The following is a 16,014-nucleotide window of genomic DNA, read 5'->3' as shown; positions in this document are numbered from 1 at the left end:
TGGACAGTATAAATATGATGCAATCACTCATAATTATATACACTATCTCCAATATTCCAGTTCCTATTCCAACCAAATACTTTTTTTTAATTTAATGACTTCACAGCAGCAAATATAGACATGTACATCTATAAAAGCACAGGGGAGAAAGAGATAAATAAATAGATAAATAAACAAGAGTTACATCTAATGTGCTTAAGATTCAAAATAATCCCGGAACGCTCCCCAGATACTAATACCGATCTGTTGTCTATTAATTCCTTTAACAGCATATAAACTCCATTCTAACTTATAAAAATTGTACATTCTTGCCCGCCAGTGCTCGAATGCAGGAGAATCTTTCAGTAGCCATTCAGTTGCAATGCAAAGGCGAGCTACCGTCATTGAAAAAAATATCAATTGTCGATGCTTATGTAATATGCTGGTTTGACTAATAGGTGGAAGCATACCTAGTAACATAATGGTGGGAGTCACTGTCAGCCGACATTTCATAACGTAAGACAAAAACTTCTCTATGTCAAAGATAAATCTAGATAATTTAGAGCAACTGAAAAAAATATGTACACTGTCCGCATTGTTATCCCCACAGCGAAAGCATTTGCCATCAAACCCCGGATCCCATTTGGCCATTCGTGTGGGGGTGCAATATAAATCAAATATTGTTTTAAAACATTGTATCTTCAGGTTGGCTGACATTAATATATCCCTAGAATTCTTAATAATATTCTTCATCGATATGCTTTGTTCCCCTAATTTCATAGACCATTTAACATTATATTTTTCCAGGTCATCGGGTTTAAATGACAATAGTAACTGGTGAAGCACACCGATTTTCTCCTGTCGTCTGATCAATTCTGTGATGGAATGATGCGTGATATTAGGTTTTGTACAAAACAAAAAGTCCCGGATCTGTAGAAATTTAAAACACGGTGAATTGTACATGTATTTATATAGCGCAAACCACCCACATCGCAGGCATCTAAGCGCTTGCTTAGGGAACCCGTCCTGGTATTCCCCTGTGAGATAACCCCGGCAGGGTATCCACAAGGTGAAAGCCAGGCATCCCGCCGCGAGGGGCCGTTGTGGAGATTAAGCAAGCTATTGCCCAGAGTCGCAGAGTGTGAACCCGTGAGTTGAGTAGGCACCGGAGCGAGAATTATCGAGTCCGTGGAATTATTGAGCCCAAGCCCCGTCGAGGCGGGGAATTGAACCCTGGTCCAGGGCCGATCTCAGCTTCCGGGTCTGCCGCCTCTAACCCCCTAAATAAATCATATTGACTAACAAGTTCATCAAAAGATTTATAAACCCCCTCCGAAGAGTACAAATCTCCTAACTTAACAATGCCTTTCCTTCTCCAAGCAGAAACAGTATTATCACCAAATATAGAAGGCAACATTTTAGCAGCATGTAGGGGGGTATAATATGAAATTGTTCCCACAGGTTCGAGACGTATTATTCTCTTCCAAACTTTGTACGCACTATGCAGAACCTTAAACCGGGTACGTTTAAAATAACTACCATTGATTTCACTGAATATAACTTGCTTTGCTATTGGGCCCAAAAGTATTAAAAAAACTTGTAGGGCCAGAGGCATTATCCATAGCGCATTCCCCTGTTAACATAACTCGCATTTTCAACAAGAAGCAAGTATAGAAGTATAATACAAAATCAGGTATGGCTAAACCCCCTCTATGAAGTGGAAGTGTCATAAAACGCATAGCACGTCTAGGCCTGCCAGGACTCCATATAAACTTGCTACATAAAGATTGAAGCTGTTGTAGTCGTACATTAGTTACTTGCAATGGTATAGACCGAAACAAATATAAGACTTTAGGTAAAATATTCATTTTTATAATATTGCTACGTCCAATTAATGTGAAATGCAGCCGTTCCCATTTATACAATGACTCCCTTACACTCTGTAATAGTGTTTTCCAATTAACATCCATAACCTCTGTCATAGAGGCATGAATTAAAATGCCTAAATACGTGACCTCCTTCACCACTCTATTGTCTGACCATGCAATTTTGTCTGAGCACAAAATTTGAGTTTTGGCTGCGTTTAATTTATATCCAGAGATTTGTCCGAAAGCAGCCGCTAGACATTCTATCTCTGCTATCGCTAAAGCAGGATCAGACGTAGTAACGGCAATGTCGTCTGCATAAGCAAACACAGAGAATTGATAATTATGCGCCAAAAAGGGAGGAATACGAGGATTACAAGCTAACTGTTCTATAAACGGATTAATGTAAAGAACAAATAGAAGGGGAGAACAGGGACACCCCTGTCTGGTGCCCCTAGAAATGAATACTGTACCAGAATAAAGACCCATAGCTGATATCTTTGCAGTCGTTGTAATATAAAGTGCCTGTAAGGCTGTAATAAATTGTCTGCCAAACCCACACTAAAACATTAATTTCCAAAGATAATCTAATTGAACACAATCAAAAGCTTTCTCAGTGTCTAATAAAATTAAGCCTAAGTCCCTCTGTTATACACATGCAACATCAAATAGTGTTATTAATTTATTTACATGTGTAGTCGTTCCACGCTGTGGTATAAACCTGTGTTGGTTTAAACAGACTAACGGCGTGATTACCTTAGAAAGCCGATTAGCTAAAAGTTTTTGAATAAATCTTACTGATCCAATTTAAAAGCGAAATCGGTCGATAAGATCCAACTAGCGTTGGGTCCTTACCCTTTTTACAGAAAACCACAATAGTGGCTTCTGTTGTAGACGAATCTAGGGCTCTAGTGTAATTTTTCCGATTCATATCCTTATATAGGCATCAGAATCATAACCATATTTACACACAGCCAATGTAGTCCAAATACGGCATGGCTACTTCCACAGATTCCTAGAAATCACAACGAGTTCTTGGAGAGACCAAACCTCCAGCAGTCCGGGACTTTCCCCTGCTTCTGTATTGATTTTTCCTAGAACTCCTGGAGTCCTAAAAGAACTGCGAGTTCTTAGTGACGTATTATGTCCAACCTTACGTCAAAATCGGCACCTTCCAGGTATACCAGCATCTGCCCTAGCAAAACACACAGTGGTTTGGAGCAGATCAACTGACTACTTGCCCGACGCCCTGCTGTAGCGAGTGCCGATCCCTCCAGCTGACGCGCTGAGAGAGACGCTGTCTTTTCTCTTGCCGAGAAATCCAGCTCCGGTGTTTCCCGGATACCCTTGCAGGTTACTGGGAGATCGAGTCCTGAGAGAGAGATACAAGACCTCCTACTTTCTATAAACAAGGTACGGAGCTGATTAGACCCTTCGAGAATTCTTGGATAGATTCTTGGCAGAAACTATTTAACTCAAACTACATCTCACTAACTCCTTCCCATGTACTAGGCTTCGGTTAGGTACACCGGGTAGGCGTATCTTAGAGGCACCAGTTGAGTACGTTTTGTCATCTTTTATCATTGTATGTATTTTATCCATTTTAAGTATCTTATGGTTTAGAAACCATATAAATGCTTTTACAGTATTATTTCATAATACTTTTTTTACTGTACGCACTTTACTGCATGACAAGGATTGCAATTGTAGCAATTCACTTCTCTTGCATGAGAAAGAAGACTGCTCAATAAATAACCTTTTTACTGAAAACAACGGTCTCTCTATTTCTCTGCACTTCTGGTGAAACTAAGCATGCACGATTGACTGCGTGAAATAGCCATCCATTGTTTCCGCGACTCTGGAGATATATTCCTTATTCTTGGGGAACAAAGTTGTCATGTTATATGGTTGTCAGAAACTAATCCCTTCTTGTGTATTCGAGAAAGTTTCTAGTGACCTCTGAGCTAGCTGGCATTCACAAATTAAGTCTAACATATTTAATAGAGACCTAGTCGACTTCAGTCCTACGTCTAAACTATCGTTTATGTTATTCATGGCGCAGAGCCTATTTGGATATAGGACCTACACTACACTTCTGTCTATGATTTAGGTGGATGGCCTATTTGTGCTGCCAGGCACACTTTCAAGATCTCCTCCTTCATTTGATGAAAAAAAAGTCTATATACTTCCCCAGGAATCCTGTCAGGACCAGCAACTTTCCTTGAAGCTAAACTATATACAGCTTCTTCTAGTTCCGCCGTGGTAATCGGTATATGCATGACTCCGAGATCGCCAGATCTAGGCAAGCAATTAGCTCCTTCAAAAATACACTCTCTTTGCCCACCAGTCCACCCCGTTGTGTATACAAATCAGTGTAAAACTGGTGGAAGATAGAAAGTATCTTCTGCGGATCACCATGCGAGCGACCCTTCTGATCCTTAATAGCTTGTATATTTCGTGCGGACTCTTTCATGCGTATACGCATCGCCAACCGTCTACCAATTGTTTCCCCGTACTCATGATTTTGTTGCTTGAATATTAGATATTTCCTCGCTTTCTCTAGACTCCAAAACCCCAGGATATTTGCATGGTGATCTAGCTACTCTGTCTTCTAATGCTGAGATATCGTCTGCCTGTGATATAATCCCATTCATTAATGCACGTTCTGCCTGTCGCAACAGATCATAATACTGAAATAGTTCCTTCTTAATTTTCTTTTGTTGATACAAGCTATCATCAAGAACTTCTCCCCGAAAACAGACTTTGAATGCATCCCATATAATGTTAGAATGGGCCGTAAAGTTATTGTTTGCAAAAAATTCCAAGATCCATTGATGCATATGTTCTTTGAAATCAACATTTAAGCATCATTTCCGATCAAATGTAAAGGACTGAGGTAAACTATCTCGCTTAAATACACCAAGTTCTAATACAATAGGAGAATGATCTGACGAAATCCGGGGATACAATTGAATAGAAGCTTCCGGTAATATAACGGGAGGAGCAAAGAAGTAGTCCAATCTGACTAACAATTTATAAAGGATAAGAGTAGAAAGTAAACCCCATATCTGATTTATTTAACATACCCCAAACATCCACTAACCCATGATCATGAATTGAGTTGTAAAGAGCTTTAAAAACTCTATGTTTCCGACCCTTGTATTTTTGAGGTCCTTCTTGTAATGCCTGGTTTGTTAAATTGATATTAATATCTCCACACATTACTAAAGGATGCTCCCAAGTTGCTAATTCCATATTTAACTCTAAGAGTATTTCCAGCTCGTCCATATTGGACCCATAGATATTACACAGAGTGATTTTGCGCCCACCTATGCTGCACTCAGCTATAGACCACCGACCATATTTATCAGATAAATATGCGCCCAATAGATAATAAATTAGATTTAGCTAAGACAGCTACCCCCTGATCATACCTGTTTGCTGTGTAGCTGCGATCAACGCAAAACCCAAAACCCAACCAAATTCTTTAGAAAGATTAATTCCATTCTCTCTTCCTTCCTTTGGAATAATAAGAAACCTTGAATGTCTATACTTAGATTAATTCGCCCCAAAAATGAAGGTGGAGTCAACGTTCTGATTTTCCAACATACCAAAAAGAATTTCTTCTACGTCAAGCTTCTTTATGGTTACATGACCCAATAGAAGAATGTCTTTTATGGACCACAATTGAACGTTTTTTTTTTACCCCCTTTTCCTTTGATGAATACCTTTCTTTTACAAGTAAACCACAAGCCTCATCTACTCCCATTATTAAACTAACCTCTAAGCTTCTAACTCCTTTACTTTCTTCATTTCCTTTTACTATAGAATCCTTTCCTAACTCTACAATACGGCACAATAAAAACTTACTGTTGCATTCAGTAAAATAAAGATGATGGGTCCTAGTTGTAATGTTCAAGTAGTATATTTATTCTTGGGATTAGATAGTCAGGTACAGCACTCAAGTAGGAATGTAATATGGTAAGAAACCCCACCGCGAGCAGATAACTTCCTGCTCAGCCTCCAGATAACTGATAAATCCCTTGAATAGCAACAGGTGGAATCATGGATGACATCACAGAGACATGACATAGACAAGCAGACACTAACACTAAGGAGGGACAAAGAGAGAGGAAGAGCAGGATATAACACTTACTCATTCGAAATAAACCATTTTACTGGAAAACTTGCCATCAAAGAGGTCTAATCTGGGTTCATCTGCTGTTTTCACATTCAGACGTTTTATCATTTTCCTCACTTAGTTATTCATTCAATCTACCAGATTCATTCATTCACAAATACCTTCTACTCAAAAATGCTGGGGATGAATACATGTACCAACTCAATAGCGACACTTAATGCTTCCATTTTCCCAGACTCATCATCTCAACTACAAACCCTATTAAAAACAACACCCAAAGCATCCACAATATACAATTTTTTACATTGCACTGAAAAGGTCCAGCAGAAGTCTAAAATTGAAGAGGCTTGGGAACTGGATCTTGATTCCTCTTGGCCAATACTTATATGGGATATATTATGGGTAAAGATTAGTAAAACCTCTAGAGCCCCAAGCACAACGCAAACGCTGCTTTTTGTTTATAATAGACTCTTGTTATCGCCCAGTGCTTTAAGTAGTAATTGCACTACTGTTTCCGATATTTGTTGGACATGTTCTTCCACAAAAGCTGATTTATTTCATATGTTATTTTCTTGTCCTATTGTGGCTAATTTTTGGGAACAAGTTTGGTCTCAAATTAATTTGATTTTTCACACTACATTCTCTTTCTCTTCCACTCATGTTTTTCTTGGAAGCCTATCCTCCTGCTGGGAGAATGCTATGCTCAATGTTAAAATTGTTGATTTATTACTAGCAGTCGCATTTCAGCAAATCACAGCAAATTGGAAAGATTTTTCAAATATTTCTGTTAAGGCATGGTGGTATGCTGTTTGCTATAATCACAGGTTGAATACTTCCTTTGTATATCCTATCCATATGGCTTTGAAAAGGCTGGATTTATCATCACCTGTCACAACCTATTTAGATGTCTGTGCTGCTCGTTCTTTTCAATTGCATCCAATTCAACAAGAAGTCTCAAAACCCCATTGAAATGCCCTAACCGTACCTATGATATTTGATTTTTTAAGAACTATACATGACTGTTTATGGTATTTTATAACTTTTAATTCTATCCTCAAGCCTGATTCGTTAATTATAATGTAATTCTCTTCTCTGTATGACATGCATTTAATATGTTGAACTATGTTGTGACACCTTGTATTTTTATCAATAAAATCGTTTTGAACTAAAAAGAATTTATGAACTGCAAGTAACAAAAGGATCTCTGTGTTAAAAGCAGTAACCCACATTACTGTTTACATAAAATAAAAATCTGTCATCTGTGTGTTAGATGATGTGCTTTGCAGGAGACACATTCACCATCTCTACTACTTTGATTCAAATCTGGGGATTCATAAAACACAGATCCCTCCAGAAAGTGGTTGAACCGCCAGAGTTGTCTCACCATTATTATTATTCCCTGAGATTTACTGGGCACCTTTACAGCAGATGCCTTAACCCAATTTTATTATTTGTTTAGAGTGTTTTATAAAGAGCACACAAGACCAAAGGGTATCAGAGCGCAGTACAAAAGATTGAATGAACACAATGACATATACCAATCAAATATTTTAAAATGTAAACTTTGAAACCAATTAAGCATAACAGATATATTACCATGCTTCTCCTTGTTGCCAATTTCTTTGTGGCAGGGTTTAATAAAATAAATGTATTAGTTGAGGCACAGATTTTGCGTCAGGATTGTGACACTTTTTTGGCACTACCCCAATGTTAAATCTCATGATGTGCTTAAATGTACTTATGATATACCTGATAAACTTATGTGTGAGGTCTTCTAATGTCACTTCTTATGATGTCATTTCAGTGAGGTGCCTTCCTGTGATGTCACATGCAATGTCATGAGTCGCAACATCATGCGCTGTGATGGCAAGCGCCATGATTTTACTTGCATACTGCCTCACCTGATTAGTCCCCTCACTGCTCTTTTTTAGGAATTGTGCCCTACTTAAAGTTAAATGGATTTTTACATAAAACAGGTGCACAGTTGTGTCCTGAGCTACCGCATAACATCATGGCGGGGTCGCTGTTCTTGAGCGGTTTCAAAGTATCGATCCAAGTGAGGATTGTGGCTGACGAAAGTCCAAGTCACAGATCTGATGGGTAAGGAGGAATCTTGGTAACATGCGTGCTTGCCTAACTCACAGTGATAGAAACCATTGGACAAGTAACGGTAGAGCAATAGACGCGCTGGAGTATTGAAAACATACAAAGCTGTCATCATTTACAGCAAATATAAACAGAAAGTCAAATCAAGTTAAATAAGACATTCCAATTCTTTACTAGATTTCACCCGGCTTCCAGTATAAAAAGATTAATCTTGACACAAAAAGACGCCATATTCGCCTTCTCAACAATAGCCGCCTTTTCACAGGAAGGACATCGCAGCTCCCGGGATTGCTGTCTTCTGTCGGGTTTCTGCACATCAAGGTGACATGTTTTGTTCTCGTGGCATGGCATGAGAGAGAGATGCAATTTTAGGTAACGGAAAATTACAGAAGCACCCCATTTATATTATGGTGTCAGAGTTGTGAAACTCCGTTGACAACTGGTGGCCTGTGATTTCAACATCCAGCTAATGGAAACACGGGCACCCTGCTGGCAGCACGAGCTAATGGAAAGGCACAGGCGAGCACACTCCGGTTTCCTTCTGCTTCGATGCTGATTTTATTCGCACACAATTTGGAAATATCGAGGCCTCAGTTTCTCAGTTTGAAACATCGCTTCCTGTGTTTGTTTACAGATTCCGTGACTGGAAGCGATGGCGAACTCGTTTGTTTGTGGCTTGCATTTCTATGCATTCAATACTTAGCCCAGTGAAAACGTGGTTTCATCATCCTGGTTTCCGAACAGTGTTTCTTGTATATTTGGGGCCAGTGTTTTATCAAAAAGGTGCGTGTCACAAAAGCGGGTGCTGTGACTGAAATTAATTGGTTTAATTAAAAAATTCACATCTGTCCACCTTCAAAGACTTGGCAATTGGCTGTAAGAAAACAGGATAAAAGGTTAATTTTCAAGTTGAATGGTAATATCAAAGAGCTAGAGAGTGTTTTGAACATTCATCTTTGACTCGAAAGAAAATGCATACAAGTAGAACGGCTTGTGGCATCGTTAGCCATGCATGGCAGGGCTATTTCTAAAGAGATGTTTTGTCTGTGTACCTTTTTCTGTAGAGGATTTCTTACATTTTAACAATTCTCACTGTAGCAAGAGTGCAGAGCCCTAATACAAGCAATGGAAATAAGTCTTTCTCGACCCTAAATGGGGAGCATAACACATATATTGTGGAGATGTGGTGGGCCTCGTTCGACGCTGACCCATGATGTCACTTTTCCAGCTGCCCCATTAAAACTTAGGGGCATATTTATGACTTTTGTGGTGCAGGGCAGTGCAGTAAGTCACCTTGGTGTGCTGCCCTGCGTCACAGGGAAAGGGCAAAAATGCACCGTATTTATCCAAAACGGTGCACTCCTGTCCTTTTCCCTCTTGCTGGCACCTTTTTTGCAACCTAGTGCATAAGCAGACACCTTTGCACCATGGTGCAAGAATACCTGTACTGTAGGCGGGATTGTTTTTGTGCAGGAAGGGGCACTGTTGGAAAGTGGGTTATTAGTAGTGGTAAATGTGCAACTAGTTTAGTTTAATTTTTAAATTTATAATGAGCGACAGCTTCCCAAAAAGGGTTTCCCGGCTCAGAAGCAGGTCAAGGCGTGATCGAACAGCCAGGTTTTTAGCAACTTGCGGAAATTGATATAGTTTGTCTCATTACAGAGTGCAGTGGGAAGAGAATTCCAAAGTGAGGGGCCTAGGTGTGAGAAGGATTTGCCACCCAACATGGGCTAATTTGAATTTCGGGACAACAAACCTTCCTTGGGTGGCTGATCAAAGATTGCGAGAGGGAAGGTATGGCTTTATCCAGGGCCAGCAGGTAGCAGGGAGCACTGCGGGATTTAATTTTGGGCATATAGTTAAGCGCCCTAAATTTTATTCGACTCTCGATTTTCAGCCAATGTAGTTTGCGTCGATAAGTCGAGATGGGCATGGTCTTAGGGACTCCACATAGAAGTCTAACCGTGGCATTTTGAGCCATCTGTAGTCTGTGAATTACCGATTTGTTTGATCCCACATAGAGCACATTACCGAAGTCAAGCCTTGATGTAATTAATGCAAAAGCAACAATTGATGGACAGAATGCAGAACAATGTCATACATTCACCCCAGTACAGAGATCTGGGCCTGAATCCATTGTTTTTTTGCACTCCACACCACCCCAGTTCAGACATGGCCATATGCAAATTAGCCTTGACCCTGTGCCTCATGGAATAGTCCAGCCCGAACTGCCAAGCCATGTCTTTCCTGGACCGGAATCAAGCATCCTAGGACCGGTTTCTAGCTATCAGCCATTTTCAGCCAGGATAGCTTGACTCCAGTGGTGTGGAGAGTATGGGACTCACGTCTGAGCATACACATCTGACTCGAGGTGACAAATGCAAAAACAACAATTGATGGACAGAATGCAGAACAATGTCATACATTCACCACAGTACAGAGATCTGGGCCTAAATCCATCGTTTTTTTGCACTCCACACCACCCCAGTTCAGACATGGCCATATACAAATCAGCCTTGACCCTGTGCCTCATGGGAACAGTCCAGCCCGAACTGCCGAGCCATGTTTTTCCTGGACCGGAATCAAGCATCCTAGGACCAGTTTCTGGCTATCAGCCGTCTTCAGCCAGGATAGCTTGACTCCAGTGGTGTGGAGAGCATGGGACTCACGTCTGAGCATTCCCATCCCACTCGGGGTAACAAATGCAAAAACAACAATTGATGGACAGAATGCAGAACAATGTTATACATTCACCCCAGTACAGATATCCGGGCCTAAATCCATTGTTTTTTTGCATTCCACACCACCTCAGTTCAAACATGGCCATATGCAAATCAGCCTTGACCCTGTGCCTCATGGGAACAGTCCAGCCCGAACTGCCAAGCCATATCTTTCCTAGATAGGAATCAAGAATCCTAGGACCGGTTTCTGGCTATCAACCGTCTTCAGCCAGGATAGCTTGACTCCTGTAGTGTGGAGAGCATGGGACTCACATCTGAGCATACCCATCCCACTCTGGGTGACAAATGCAAATACAACAATTGATGGACAGAATGCAGAACAATGTCACACATTCATCCCAGTCAAAAGATCTGGGCCCAAATCCATCGTTTTTTTGCACTCCACACCAGCCTGGGTTAGACAATGGCGATATGCAAATCAGCTCTGACCCTGTGCCCCGTGGGAACAGTCCAGTCCGAACTACATTGTCTTACCCAGGGTGGTGTGGAGTGCAAAAAAACGATGGATTTGGGCCCAGATCTTTGGACTGGGTTGAGGGTGTGACATTGATCCACATTCGGTCCATCACCTGTTGTGTTTGCATATTCCGCCCTAAGTGCGCTGGGGATGCCCAGACGTGGGTCCCAGGCACTCCACACCACTGGGGTGAAGCTAGCCGGGCTGATGAGAGGTGTTACCTCGAAACCGGTCCGGTCCTCGGATGCTTGATTCCGTTCTGGGAAGGACATGGCTTTTGTAGTTCGGACTGGACTGTTCCCATGGGGCACAGGGTCAGAGCTGATTTGCATATCGCCATTGTCTAACCCAGGGTGGTGTGGAGTGCAAAAAAATGATGGATTTGGGCCCAGATCTTTGGACTGGGTTGAGTGTGTGACATTGATCCACATTCGGTCCATCACCTGTTGTGTTTGCATATTCTGCCCTAAGTGCGCTAAGGATGCCCAGACGTGGGTCCCAGGCACTCCACACCACTGGGGTCAAGCTAGCTGGGCTGATGAGAGGTGTTACCTTGAAACCGGTCTGGTCCTCGGATGCTTGATTCCGTTCTGGGAAGGACATGGCTTTTGTAGTTCGGACTGGACTGTTCCCATGGGGCACAGGGTCAGAGCTGATTTGCATATCGCCATTGTCTAACCCAGGGTGGTGTGAAGTGCAAAAAAATGATGGATTTGGGCCCAGATCTTTGGACTGGGTTGAGTGTGTGACATTGATCCACATTCGGTCCATCACCTGTTGTGTTTGCATATTCCGCCCTAAGTGCGCTGGGGATGCCCAGACGTGGGTCCCAGGCACTCCACACCACTGGGGTCAAGCTAGCCGGACTGATGAGAGGTGTTACCTCGAAACCGGTCCGGTCCTCAGATGCTTGATTCCGTTCTGGGAAGGACATGGCTTTTGTAGTTCGGACTGGACTGTTCCCATGGGGCACAGGGTCAGAGCTGATTTGCATATCGCCATTGTCTAACCCAGGGTGGTGTGGAGTGCAAAAAAACGATGGATTTGGGCCCAGATCTTTGGACTGGGTTGAGTGTGTGACATTGATCCACATTCGGTCCATCACCTGTTGTGTTTGCGTATTCCGCCCCAAGTGCACTGTGGATGCCCAGACGTGGGTCCCAGGCACTCCACACCACTGGGGTCAAGCTAGCCGGGCTGATGAGAGGTGTTACCTCGAAACGGTCCGGTCCTCGAATGCTTGATTCCGTTCTGGGAAGGACATGGCTTTTGTAGTTCCGACTGGACTGTTCCCATGGGGCACAGGGTCAGAGCTGATTTGCATATCGCCATTTTCTAACCCAGGGTGGTGTGGAGTGCAAAAAAACGATGGATTTGGGCCCAGATCTTTGGACTGGGTTGTGTGTGTGACATTGATCCACATTCGGTCCATCACCTGTTGTGTTTGCATATTCCGCCCTAAGTGCGCTGGGGATGCCCAGACGTGGGTCCCAGGCACTCCACACCACTGGGGTCAAGCTAGCCGGGCTGATGAGAGGTGTTACCTCGAAACCGGTCCAGTCCTCGGATGCTTGATTCCGTTCTGGGAAGGACATGGCTTTTGTAGTTCGGACTGGACTGTTCCCATGGGGCACAGGGTCAGAGCTGATTTGCATATCGCCATTGTCTAACCCAGGGTGGTGTGGAGTGCAAAAAAATGATGTATTTGGGCCCAGATCTTTGGACTGGGTTGAGTGTGTGACATTGATCCACATTCGGTCCATCACCTGTTGTGTTTGCATATTTCGCCCTAAGTGCGCTGGGGATGCCCAGACGTGGGTCACAGGCACTCCACACCACTGGGGTCAAGCTAGCCGGGCTGATGAGAGGTGTTACCTCGAAACCGGTCCGGTCCTCGGATGCTTGATTCCGTTCTGGGAAGGACATGGCTTTTGTAGTTCGGACTGGACTGTTCCCATGGGGCACAGGGTCAGAGCTGATTTGCATATCACCATTGTCTAACCCAGGGTGGTGTGGAGTGCAAAAAAATGATGGATTTGGGCCCAGATCTTTGGACTGGGTTGAGTGTGTGACATTGATCCACATTCGGTCCATCACCTGTTGTGTTTGCTTAAATGGAAAGGGGCGACCACTCGGTCCCCCCGAATGTATGGCAGAGTGCCTCGATCCCCCCGGGAAGACATTTTTGGGCGGGAGGCGCGTCTCGGCTGGTATGCCCGAAGCGGCGTAGCCGGGGCGCGCTTTTTCCCGCCCTTGAGTGGGCTGGCCTAGACACGGACGCCGCCGGCCACGCCCTCGGGGCAGGCAGGGGCGGGTTTACGCCCGCCCTGAAGATGGATAAAAAGAGACGCAAGACCAGAAGACATCCTCTTGTTCCTGTGCTCTGAAGCTGCACCTCCCCGCTGCACGTGAGCTCGAGACGGAACGAAGAGCCAATTTTGAGCGTTTTAATCGTTCTTGTTTGTTTTTCAGTTACTTTGTTGGAGAATGCCGAAGAAGGTTGGAAAGCGTATGAATACCGACCAGATGCTGCGTGTTCTCATGAAGGAGATGTCCGAGCTAAGGAAGCGGGTGGACATGAATGAAGAAAGGGGTCCAAAACGTCCTTTGGCGGGAGCAGCCCCGGGGGGGAAAAACAAGAGGCCCAGGAGGGGGGCAGCGGGAGAAGAGATTCCCGGTCCCAGTGCTCCGCTCGAGGCTCCAATTCCCGTGCCAAGGGAAGGGAATCCGATCACCCCCGTGTCCGAGGATGATATGCCGCCCGAGTTGGCAGCACAATTGGCAGCGTGGTTGGGAAAAGGTAACGAGGGCGCCACGGCTGTCGAAGCGCAGGAGCTGATTAAGCAATTGCGTGAGAAGCGGGAAGCAGCCAAGGTGCCCGTACCGGCTGCAGTAGGGGACAAGACACCAGGGACGGTTGCGACCACAGAGGCAGCGTCAGGTGCAGGTAAGCGGCCATTGCCGATCGCGAGGGATGAGTCAGCACCCTCTCGGAGAGAAAAGTTGGGGCAACATGTTCCTTTGGCAATTAAGGAAAAGATTTGGGCGGGGGAGTATGTGAACATTTTTTCGTTACTTGTTGATCATTATGAGGTTGAGCATGTAAAGAGTCAGAAGGACCTAATGCACCCGAGTGTTTGGCGCGCAAAGATGGCCGCCTTTAAAGTGAATGAGAATATCGCCAATTGGGGCAATGCCTGGGGAATTTTTACATCAATCCTGGGCGAACGTAGGCCTGAGTTGCTTTCCGAGTTCCCAATATACCAATCACGAATCATGGGGTACTCGACATCGCACCAGGGGAATCATTGGTTTTGTTACGATAATATGTTCAGAAAGGAAAAGGAGCATAATAAAAGCTTAACCTGGGATTGTTATGATGCCTTGACCTGGGATAAAATGAAGGAGTCAGGAATGTTAAAAATGCCGTTGGTAGGAAGTAATGTGGGTGAATCATCTCGACAATATGCGGGGACGCCCTTTCGATCAGGTTCGGGGTCCGACGATCACTCGAAACCTACCGGCAATACCGGAAGAAAGGGTTTCTGTTTTAATTACAACAGAGGGAAATGTACGAGACCGCAGGGATCGTGTAAATTCAAACATGAATGTAGTGGTTGTGGGTCGTCCCATCCTGAGGTCTCGTGCAGAGCCAGAACGGGTGATAACGGGGGGAGAGGAGGTGCCAAACAGGTCTAATATAGTCCGAGGGGCGCCTTTACCCACTCCCATTGATACCCTGGCAATGATCCCTTGGCTCAGTGATTACCCGGATCGTACTTCTGCTGGGGTGCTGCGAAACGGTTTTTCGTATGGTTTCCGCATCCCGGTAGGGGACTTTCAGGGTGTGGAAAAGTGTACAAACCAACTTTCCGTCCTGCAACATACAACCGTAGTACAGGAAAAGATCCGAAAAGAGGTGACTCGAGGTCGGGTCGCTGGCCCGTTTAGTGTACCCCCAGTTCAGAATTTTGTTTGTTCTCCCTTGGGGGTAGTACCCAAGAAAGACCCTGGAGAGTTCCGACTAATTCATAACTTATCAGCTCCACGAGGTCTTTCCGTAAATGAGGCAATCGATCCAGAAGTGTGTTCGGTGCGGTACGCATCCTTCGATGAGGCCGTAGCCATTTTTAATCGCCTGGGGCCCGGGGCGCTGATGGCGAAGTCAGATATCGAGTCAGCGTTCCAATTGCTCCCGGTACACCCAGACGACCAGCGTCTCCTAGGTTTCATGTTTCAGGGTTGTTATTACATGGATAGGTGTATGCCAATGGGGTGTTCTATATCCTGTGCCTATTTCGAGAAATTCAGTTGTTTTCTACAATGGGTTTTCACAAAGAAAACGGGTTTCCAAGATGTAATGCACTACCTTGATGATTTCCTATTTCTTGGGGCAGCTGGGGGTCTTGAATGTGGCCGGGCCTTGGCCGAATTTTGTGTGTTGATGAAACAGTTAGGCGTGCCATTGGCGCCGGGTAAAACAGTGGGTCCTACGACTTGCCTCGAGTTTCTGGGGATCGAGTTGGACTCCATTGAGGGGTGTTTCCGTTTGCCAGCCGAGAAAGTGTTGAAGTTCAGGGCTGCACTGCAACTGTGTATAAATGCATCAAAAGTTACGCTGCAACAATTACAGCAAGTGGTGGGACAGTTGAATTTTGCACTGAGGGTGATACCAATGGCCCGCCCCTTTTCCCGTTCAATTGCCCAAGCGATGGTCGGCCTTAA

The sequence above is a fragment of the Lissotriton vulgaris genome, chromosome 3_1 (genome assembly GCF_964263255.1).
Source record: "Lissotriton vulgaris chromosome 3_1, aLisVul1.2, whole genome shotgun sequence".
In the NCBI taxonomy this organism is placed as follows: domain Eukaryota; kingdom Metazoa; phylum Chordata; class Amphibia; order Caudata; family Salamandridae; genus Lissotriton; species Lissotriton vulgaris.
This window is presented reverse-complemented; position numbering follows the sequence as displayed.